Below are 11584 nucleotides of genomic sequence, written 5' to 3'. Positions count from 1 at the left end.
TCCGGATGTAATGAGGCCTCCAGGGGCTCCCTAGCAGATAATCTCTGGCTTGGTCCAGAGGGCATCCTTTGGATGTTTCCATTTCCACAGATCATCACTGTGGGTTTATTAACAATGGGACCTGTTGCCTCCCTCCATCACTTGGGTCAGATATCACTTCCATACGCAGTATTCAGTTACTGTACTCTACTCCACGACATGATGATCTTCTTGATGGGGTTTAGTGCAGATGAAAGGGAGGTATTTCCCCAATATTTGCTAAGTCCTTAGTTTAGGTGGGCACATTCGTTCTATTTGACACTTACTGGGTTTATATCCTCCATCACAAGACACCTTGGTGTAGGATGCGGACTGTGCTGACATTGACAGCCTTGCTTGAATAGTATTTATACAGACACTGCAGTTCGCTGTGGGCCAGGTACAATTCTCCTAATTGCATAAATTAAATTGCGTTAAGTAAATAGATTAGTGTGCAGGCATGACCCTGAACGACATATTTCACTGCTGTTCTTCATTATTATGTAAATATTTGGCTAACCGGCAAGGGTCGTTCAACTGTGATCACGAATGATGTCAACGCGCGTTCCGGTCTTTGCGCATGCGCACAGCTAAGCGTGAGTCCAAGACGCCTGATGCGCATGCGTGGGTGTGTTTGGCAGCGCCTGCGTCACCGGGCATGCGCGTTTACACTTGGGGAGTGTGACGCTTAGCCGCTTCCTTGTCTAATGATAACGCATGCGCCGCAGTTAAGTGGCCGTCGGTAATGTTTGTGCAGAGGGTCTCTTTGACTGCATTGCGCAGGCGCGAGGGATAGCGTGTGCGAGACGCGCACGCGCTGCTGAGTATGCTTGAGCACAGCTGAGTCGATTCAGACTCGTTACTGGATATACAACGGGAGTATAAAAGCGTGCTTGATCTGTCCGTCGGTGCCTCCCCTTCGGCTCGAGTTCCCGCCGTGAGGTACCGACGGACAGGTAAGGTAGGAGCAGGGGCCTTGGTTGAGTCATGGTTGGGTGTCCAGACCACTGGGGCTTTGCTGGCTGCTCATGTACAGTCGAACTGGGAATCCAAGGGCAGATAGGTATTAAGGTAGTTCCTTGTCCTATGTTTGCCAACTAGTGAGTTCGTTTTTACTAGTGTATTTGAGAACAGTACCCTTGATTTAGACTACTACCTAACATTATGGACTAACCACATGCATAAAATGGTGGCCAAGGTCAGCATAGCACTATGGGTTAGTATTTACATTTATATACATCATAATTGAGCATATGTCTCCAAGGGTTGGATGTGTCGGTCGCCCTATGCGTCCACCGGTTCTGCCTTGGTGGGGGACCTTTTTCAGACAGAAAAGAATATGACTGGGTTTTAACAGGATGTAGAAGTAACATCTTAGCGACAGATATCTAACCTGGAACTGTCTCTATTTACATGTTTAGAGCGGGGCCTTATCATTCCGAGCAGTTGCCGGGTGAGGTGAGGCTCACTTCCCAAAAATTGTTGGGTAAGTGTTCATACTTATGTCAAATGACACACAGATTATCTGTTGGTGCCGCCAGGTTGCGCACCCCCTATGGGGCCATCGCTAAATGGTGATGGACGTGTTTCAGTGTTTAGTGAGCTGGCATTGGTTTCTGCACAGAAGCAGCACTTATTTCCTAAGTGCTGATTAGAGTGACAGCAATATTTATGTTTTGTGCAGACAGTACCTGTGTATAGTATTTACATGGTTTCTCCTTTTATATATTGTTTTCAGGGAAGACCAACTGCATCTTGTGGAGTACATAAGAAGATGCGGTAGGACGGTCTTGTATGACCAATTTGATTTGATTTTGGTAGAAAAATTTTCTTTTACACAATTACTTAGAACACAATTAGTAGTGTACTTGCAGTAGCATTCCAGCTTGGCCCTGAAGAATGCCAGTGGACTTTCACGTTATGGCAGAAACATGTTGGCCCTAATTTTTGATCTTTACCAAGCAAGTTAGACAGTGATTTTGTCACACTGTCACCTCACTAATTTTTAACCTGACGTTCAGGCAAACGCCAATAAAGTTTATTTGTTTGCTTGTTCAGCCATTTTATACACACCACTTGATTTTTTGCACTGCACATGTCAGACACACCATCCACATGAACAACTTTGGTGACTAGACCATGGCTGAGTGATGCAATGCCAAAATACGTCCGGGCACTTGCACACAAACCAAGGTCTAGGAGTCCTACGTGATGAGGCTCCGCCATTTGGGTGGTCTGATAGGACTTTAACAGCTTTTGTTGATAGTTAGTTTAATTCACTCCCTCTGTGCAATTCTTCCAATGCCAGCGTATCTTTCTCTGTACTTTTCGACTTACAGGTTTCTTGTTGTTTGTGCATTCATACTGGGGGTATTTACCTGTTTTGTCGTTAAATAATTTCCCTCTGACCCTCCCCTACGAGTAGTTGTTATAACATATTACATCATTCATGACATGGTCAGTGACATCACTGATGACATCACTGATGACATCTCAAATGACATCACTGATGACATCACTGATGACAACATCCAGTGACTATGTTTCTGTAAAGTTAAAATATGTCTTACATATTGAAGAATGAGTGGATGTATAAGTGTCTGGATGAAGGATTTAGTAGGTGCATGCCTGACTGTATGAGTGAGTGATTAAATGTGTCTCACTGAGTGCATGGGTTAGTGACTAAACTGTCTTAATTTGTGCATCATTATGTCTGTTGTTCTGTAAACTGCTGCATGTGTTGATCAGTAGCTATATGAGTAACTATATGGGTTATTGATTGGTTGCCCAAGTATTTGTATGGGAGACTGAGTGTGTGTGTGGGTGGCTGGGAGGTGTATGACTCTGTGCATAGATGTGTGAGCAGTTGATTCACTAGATGTATGGGTTCAAAAGTGCATGTGGAAACAGCTGTATGGGCGGTTGACTGTGTGCATGAGTGTATTGGTGAGTGAATGGATATCTCAGTGCTGCATGTCAAAGTAAGTACATATGTAAAACACAGTACATGTGAGAGTTGACATATATAAATAACTGTGCATAAGAGCCAGTGAATGTGTGAGTGGCTGTATGGATCACTGTGAACTTGTATCAGGGATTGTATAATATAGTAAATATGTGTTAGTATATGTTTGAATAAGTAAGGTGTGTATAACTGTATAGTTGAGGAAATGGAGGTGTGATTGATTCTTTGCATGACTGACTAGGTGTGTGAGTAACTCCATGGATGAGTGACAGTCTGTGAGTGTCTGTTTACACTGAGTGTATCTAAGGTTATATTAGAGTCTGAAGAGGTTCATCGTATTATCACATGAATGATGTCATCAGTGATGTGATCAGTAATGTCAAATGAGATGTCATCAGTGATGTCATCAGTGATGTCATTTGAGATGTCATCAGTGATGTCATCAGTGATGTCATTTGAGATGTCATCAGTGATGTCATCAGTGATGTCATTTGAGATGTCATCAGTGATGTCATCAGTGATGTCATTTGAGATGTCATCAGTGATGTCATCAGTGATGTCACTGACCATGTCATGAATGATGTAATATGTGACATGATCAGCAGTGGATTGCGGGTGCGCGATATATAGTTAGTGCAACTAACTATATATGGAATTTCAATGGTTTAGTGTGAGTAAAATAAGGTTTTTTAAATGCTAATTCCTAACTATATATGGTCTATAACCTATGGTTTTTTCAGTGAATTTTCAAGGTTTTGTAAATGCTAATTCCTAACTATATATGGTCTATAACCTATGGTTTTTTCAGTGAATTTCAATGTTTTTTTAATAGCAAATATCATAAGCTGTCGAATGTCAAGTACGTGGTAAGTGAAAACATTTTCGTATTTATGCACACTGATCTGCTTTGAATGGTGCCCCCCCCCCCTCATTTCTATTAGGAGTACTCTCTCTTTGCAGATAGTGAAAGGTAGTTAACGCAGGCCTTTGCCCCCGTTGTAATCCGTCGTGCCTGCTTCTCTCTCCATTTGATTGATTGTTATCCAAGTATTTACTGTTTTAGAATTAGTTCTCTTTGGTTCATTCTCTATTTACAAACAAACACAGAGTCGCAATACTCTGTTTAGTCTTTGCAGATAACGAAAAATCGTGTAAAAAAAAAGAAAAGGAATCGAGTAAAATCAGTAGGCCACTAATGGGATCTCTTTTTGACCTCGCTAAAATAGAAACATTAGGAACAACCCCTCATGACAAATACAAAACTAGTGAGATGAACTGAACTCCACACAATGATGGCTGCAAAACAGCTCGGCTCCGCCACCCACCCCGCCCAAAATAACGATAAAGAGCGGCTGCCATGATTGGTTGCGGAATGGCCACAACGGAGCTACGAAATGGTGCTGCTCTCATGCTAACCCCAGCTTCAGTCTGAAACATCCAGAAACACTGTAGACTACCAATTCGATCAGTTCCGGTAGCGCCCCAATGTAACCCGGTAGAGAAGAACTAGCCCTCCCCTCTTTGACTGATGGTTCTTGTTGCCTGTCCCTTCTGTTGTCATTTAACAGAACTATTTAGCCTGCTGAAAGGGGTTGTGTTCCGACCGCTGGTTGGTGGAGACATTTTGACTATATTCTGGACCTGCGTTGTCGCGTAATGCATCATATGACGCGCCGCGTTAGCGCATCCGGAAGTCATCCGGGGCGCGCAGCGCGTAACGTAAGCATAACAAGTCATGTGACTTGTTAATAAAACTTTTCATTGGTTCATTTTACTTTTCTTATTGTAATGATGAAAGGCTTGGTCATATCACCTAAAAATTACGCTTTTCATTACTTCCGAACATTATTTTTTCTTAAATATATGTTATAATGTTCCAGGCTAATGTACTTTCCCGGAAATTTTACAACTGTCCTGCAAGTAAAATATATTCTTTTTTCGAGAAAAAGAGCGTTTCTTCGTCCCATGACGGAGCCGTTGAGCAAAAGAGGGTCGACCTGCTGTCTTAGTCGCCGATACGCCTGAATATGAGATTCTTATCGATCACTTTATGTTGCAGGAATAGAAAACACAACAGCCCTTGACCATTTATCTTTACTGCGTTCCTTCGTATTATACCTTTTACCCTTCATGTAATTGGTCTGCTTTATTTCACTTGCCTTTTAATGATTCTAAAACAGTGACTATTATTAAAAACTTTACCAATGTATATACTACTACCATGTTTTCTTTTAAAAACCTTTATTGTGAAAATTTCATTATACAAATACGAGCCTATAACCACGTGGGCCTTCCACGGAGCAAACTGTAATCGTATATGATGAATAGACATTTACACTGTAGAGGAACGTAACGGGCGGGCCATTAGGTTGCAAGAACTAAGGTGTCTAACAGTTACGGAATCGGTGGACGTACATTGTATGATTAAAATACGACAGGGCCAGTTACAATAAAATTATCTAGATATACATTTGCGGGCAAGTACCATGGGTGACGTTAATTCGAACTTTCAACAGTACAGTAATCAATAACACATCAGAACTTAATATCAATAGGGATGTCGAAATATTCAATCAATTCTCGTCCCCGCCCGCCATGTGCTTCAAAACTGCATACGTATCTCGTGATTTCAAGGTTCTGCAACCAGTACACAACAAGGAGTTACGAGTCCCATTTATTCCGGCGCCATTTTGGGCGAGGACGGGCAGGTCCAGGATATAGTCAAAATGTCTCTACCAACCATCGACTATGATGATGTTCATATGCTGTATTTATTAGAGTAACACTCATCTGTCCACATGAAATTAATTTACCACAATCTAAACATGTCATTTTAATCTTTCCAAAGTTCTTCTAAATATTTGGGACCGTTTCCCTTGCCTCTGAAGCTCTCAGTGCCACTTCTTTGATGAATGTACTAGCAGGTCAGGGGTTCTCCTCCAAATCTCTCTTTTATGCAGCACTATAATTAATTGGTGCCACCTCTCCATATGACGATGCATGGTATAGTTACCACAACTATATTTTTTTTCGGTTCCTCTGGAGAGTTCATCGTGGCAGATGAAGCGTGTAACGTACCGGGCATTTACCTTTTTTTGCATGTAAAGGAAAGGAAAAAAAAATCGAGCGTCCGAGTTCTAAGGTGTCCCAGGGCCATTTTAGTGGACCAGGCCCAAATCCAAAGAACAGGCCGCCATTTTGAGAGTCCTCTTGCAGCCGCCTGTCGCTGTAGCATCAACAGCAGCCGAAACTCAGCTGAATGGCAACTGAAACGGTAAAGGGGCGCCCCACTACAGCAGACGAGCCTCCACCTAGGAAGGCCCATTCACGCCGGCTCCCCCCCCCCCCTTCGGGCACCCCACGCCGTTATTCAGAGCAGTATTGTAGGATGGCCACACCAGTGCGGCAACTTGCTAGACATCACCCCGGTGGTAACCGAATCTCAACGCCTTGTGGTGTCTTCTATTCAGAAAACATTGTTATGCTGCCTTCGACCTATTCACCGCAAGTGCGCACACAACTCAACTGCATAGCTTGCTAGACACCACCTCGGTGCCATCCGGATCTTGGAATGTCAGCGCCTTTTGGTGTCTTCTCTTCAGAAAATATTGTTGCGCTGCCTTTGGCCCCATTCGCACATCGGTCCGCAACTTAGACATCACCTCGGTGCCATCCGGATCTTGGCATCTCAGCGCCTTGTGGTGTCAGTCAGAAAATATTGTTGCGCTGCCTTTGGCCCCATTCGCACATCAGTCCGCTACTGACACCATCTCACAGGCCAACAGGGCGCCCCACGCCGACTTTTACCATTGTAGGATGGCCACACTAGTGCCACAACTTGCTAGACACCACCTCGGTGCCATCTGGAACTTGGCATCTCAGCGCCTTGTGATGTCTTCAATTCAGAATATATTGTTGCGCTGCCTTTGGCCCCATTCGCACATCGGTCCGCTACTGACGCCATCTCACAGGCCAACGGGGCGCCCCACGCCGACTATCAGCATTGTAGGATAGCCACACCAGTACAGCAACTTGCTAGACATCACCTCGGTGCCATCCGGATCTCGGCGCCCCACTGCAGATGAAGTGCCTCTCAACTATGAAACCACCGCGGTGACATCCGGATCTTGGCGCGTTGTGCTGCCTTCGGCCTATTCGCACATCGGTCCGCTACTGACGCCATCTCACAGGCTAATGGGGCGACCCACGCCGAGTTTCAGCATTGTAGGATGACCACACCAGTACAGCAACTTGCTAGACATCACCTCGGTGCCATCCGAATCTTGGCATCTCAACGCCTACTGGTATCTTCCATACAGAAAATATTGTTACGCTGCCTTTGGCCAATTCGCACATCGGTCCGCAACTTAGACATCACCTCGGTGCCATCCGGATCTTGGCATCTCAGCGCCTTGTGGTGTATTCTCTTCAGAAAATATTGTTGCGCTGCCTTTGGCCCCATTTGCACATCGGTCCGCAACTTAGACATCACCTCGGTGCCATCCGGATCTTGGCATCTCAGCGCCTTGTGGTGTCTTCAAATCAGAAAATATTGTTGCGCTGCCTTTGGCCCCATTCGCACATCAGTCCGCTACTGACACCATCTCACAGGCCAACAGGGCGCCCCACGCCGACTTTTACCATTGTAGGATGGCCACACCAGTGCCACAACTTGCTAGACACCACCTCGGTGCCATCCGGATCTTGGCATCTCAGCGCCTTGTGGTGTCTTCAAATCAGAAAATATTGTTGCGCTGCCTTTGGCCCCATTCGCACATCGGTCCGCTACTGACGCCATCTCACAGGCCAACGGGGCGCCCCACGCCGACTTTCAACATTGTAGGATGGCCACAGAAGTGCGACAACTTACTAGACACCACCTCGGTGCCATCCGGATCTTGGCGCGTTGTGCTGCCTTCGGCCTATTCGCACTTCGGTCCGCTACTGACGCAAACTCACAGGCCAACGGGGCGCCCCACGCCGACTTTCAGCATTGTAGGATGGCCACACCAGTGCGGCAACTTGCTACACACCACCTCGGTGCCATCCGGATCTTGGCATCTCAGCGCCTAGTGGTGTCTTCTATTCCGAAAATATTGTTGCGCTGCCTTCGGCCCCATTCACACATCGGTCCGCTACTGACGCCATCTCACAGGCCAACGGGGCGCCCCACGCCGACTTTCAGCATTGTAGGATGGCCACACCAGTGCGGCAACTTACTAGACACCACCTCGGTGCCATCCGGATCTTGGCGCGTTGTGCTGCCTTCGGCCTATTCGCACATCGGTCCGCTACTGACGCAAACTCACAGGCCAACGGGGCGCCCCACGCCGACTTTCAGCATTGTTGGATGGCCACACCAGTGCGGCAACTTACTAGACACCACCTCGGTGCCATCCGGATCTTGGCGCGTTGTGCTGCCTTCGGCCTATTCGCACATCGGTCCGCTACTGACGCAAACTCACAGGCCAACGGGGCGCCCCACGCCGACTTTCAGCAATGTAGGATGGCCACACCAGTGCACCTTACTAGACACCACCTCGGTGCCATCCGGATCTTGGCGCGTAGTGAAGCTGCAGCAGCTGCAAATAAGCTTCAGACAGTGTTACAACCGCTGCTCAGAACTCTCAACTATGACACCACCTCGGTGCCATCCGGATCTTGGCGCGTTGTATTGCCTTCGGCCTATTCGCACATCGGTCCGCTACTGACGCCGCCTCACGTGCCAACGTATTTTCTCCGCATTTTATACCCTATGCCGCATAACAGGTCATGTGACTTGTTTATAAAACTTTTCATTGGTTCATTTTACTTTTGGTTTCCTAATGATGGAAGGCTTGATCATATGACCTAAAAACAACACTTTTCATTGGATGAAAACTTTTTTTTTTTCCCAAACGATGAAAGCCCCACCTTGTTTCTGGATGTTTCAGACTGAAGCTGGCGTCAGCATGAGAGCACCACCATCTCGTAGCTCAGTCGTGGTCATTCCGCGAGCAATCATGGCAGCCGCTCCCCACCAGAAGCCTGCAGGAGTCGGGGCCCCCAAAACTTTTGATGAATTCTCAAGGCGGAGGGGACGCTTTCGAGAATGGGGTCCAAGACCTAGCAGACAAGCGTCCGATTTCCAAGGTGTCCCAGGGCCATTTCAGTGGACCAGGCCCAAAAAGGAAACAGCCTGCCGCCATTTTGAGAGTCCTGTGACAGCCGCCTATCGCTGCACCGCAAGAGTGGGCGCAACTCAGCTGAATTGCGGCTTTTGACACAGTGGACCAAAAACGGACGGAATGGCAACTGAAACGGTAAAGGGGCGCCCCACTACAACAGATGACACTCCACCTGGAGAGGCCCGTTCACGCCGCCTCCCCCGGGGCGCCCCACGCCGTTATTCGGAGCAGCATTGTAGGATACCAAAACCAGTGCGGCAACTTACTGGACATCACCTTGGTGCCATCGTTCTGCTGCCTTGGAACTATTCGCACAACAGTTTGCTACTGATGACCCACCCCCCGCGACGCCCCACGCCGTTATTTGCTGGGTGGCAACTTACTAGACATCACTTTCGTGTCATCTAGATTTCAGCGCGTTCTGCTGCCTTGGAACTATTCGCACAACAGTTTGCTACTGATGACCCACCCCCCGCGACGCCCCACGCCGGAAATCTGGACGTTGTGCTGCGTTGGGACTATTCGCACAGCCGACCGCTACTTCGTTGTTTTTCCCTAAAAATGTTTATATGTTATTACTATTTTTGTTTTCTTGTATATATTTATAAATTATTAAAGTTTTATAATCTTACTACTTTGTCGGAGTGCTATATATTTTTAATGTGACACATAATTGTAAAAACTTTGATGTACAAAGAGTCATCCCTGGAATCTTCCGCTTCAGGCTCGGTCCCCTCCCCAATCACAATACAGGATGGTTTTCAGATAATAGCAACGCTTCTGCTGTGACGGATCTCATCGAGTGTGGGCCTTGATCTACTATAACTCCTTTGAAGAGGGGGGAATCTTTACCGCTGTGTCCATAAACTACATCTGCAGGGCTAGCTGATACCCTAGGACCAGCCTGGACAATCGGACACAGAGGAAAAGGAGTGTCAGAGGGTGTGGTAGTGAATAGGGCGAAAGGGAGGTGTCGGGCGGGCACAGGGTGTGATTCTCAGGGAAGAGCAGCGCAGATGGGGGGAGGTTTATTACCCATGCATAAGACAGAGAGCGGGGGTGACCACTGCCTGGGGGAGATGCTTGCGAGGGTGGGGAGCCATGCTAAGGATCGACAGCGTGCACAGAGTGGGTCTGGTCAAGGCATCTAAAATGGCTGCCGTGCACGACAAAAGTGTGGCATTTGAAAAAAGACAAGATGCCGCAGACAATGTTTTTCAACACTTCCTGATTTCCTTCGAATCGAACGTTAACAGACGTTGGGGCATATTACCAAAGTTAAGCGATATTTATCCCTAACGATGCTTAGCAACGATTTTTTTACCGTCAGAAATTATCGCAGATAAACCTTGCTATTATCAAGGTTTATCGCAAATACGATAAAAAACGACCGCAATGCATTAATATCGCTGAAAACTCAGCGATATTCATTCATTACCGAGCTAATGCTCTTAGCCATGTTATCCACCTCCCATTGGATAACATGGCTAAGAACTGCTCAGGGCAGGTGGTAGCTTTTGGAGATATTCGCGCTTATCTCGAATATTTCCAAAAGTTGATAATAGCAGATAGCGATGTTAGCGACTGTTTCCAGTCGCTAACATCTTGGCATGCCCACTTTGCATGTCATTAGTGATAAATATCACTCACATGCAAAGTGGGGCCCAAGATGGTCGCTATCTTCTACTAGCCGTCGCTAACTGGTGTTAGCAACAGCTAGGTAATACACATATAATTTTATCTCCGCGAAGCGGAGCGCTGTTACAGATATATATCTTGTTTTTGAACGTTAATTTCTCAAAATGCACTGAAGCACATATATTGAGACCTAGCAAAGGCACATCGGGCTACCAGTCCCTACAATTTTGCCAAGTTTCGTGCAAATCCATTCAGCTGTTCGATCCTACCGAGAGACAAGATGGCGGCCGCTACGGACTGTTTGGAATGTTTACAGACACCGGAGAGCCAATCAGCTTCGCTTCGCAAAGCTCCGTAACGCGAAAAGTACGCGAAGCGGTGCGCTGTTACAGATATATATCTTTTTTGAACGTTAATTTCTCAAAATCCACTGGAGCACATATATTGAGATCTAGCAAAGGCACATCGGGCTACCAGTCCCTACAATTTTGCCAAGTTTCGTGCAAATCCATTCAGCTGTTCGATTATTATTATTATTTTTTTTTTTTGCCCCGCGGGGCCCTTTTAAAACTTCCACATCAAACCTAAACGGTCAGGGAGGATCTACTATGCCTCCTTATGGTCATTTGCCCCTTCGGTTTGGCCTCCGCTTGTCTCTCGATCCTACCGAGAGACAAGATGGCGGCCGCTACGGACTGTTTGGAATGTTTACAGACGCTGGAGAACCAATCAGCTTCGCTTCACAAAGCTCCGTTATGCGAAAAGTACGCGTTCTGGAGCACTGCCCGGTCCGCTG

This window comes from Lissotriton helveticus, chromosome 3_1 (assembly GCF_964261635.1).
Source record: "Lissotriton helveticus chromosome 3_1, aLisHel1.1, whole genome shotgun sequence".
Lineage (NCBI taxonomy): Eukaryota > Metazoa > Chordata > Amphibia > Caudata > Salamandridae > Lissotriton > Lissotriton helveticus.
The sequence above is the reverse complement of the archived record's forward strand: the minus strand, read 5'-3'. Positions refer to the sequence as shown.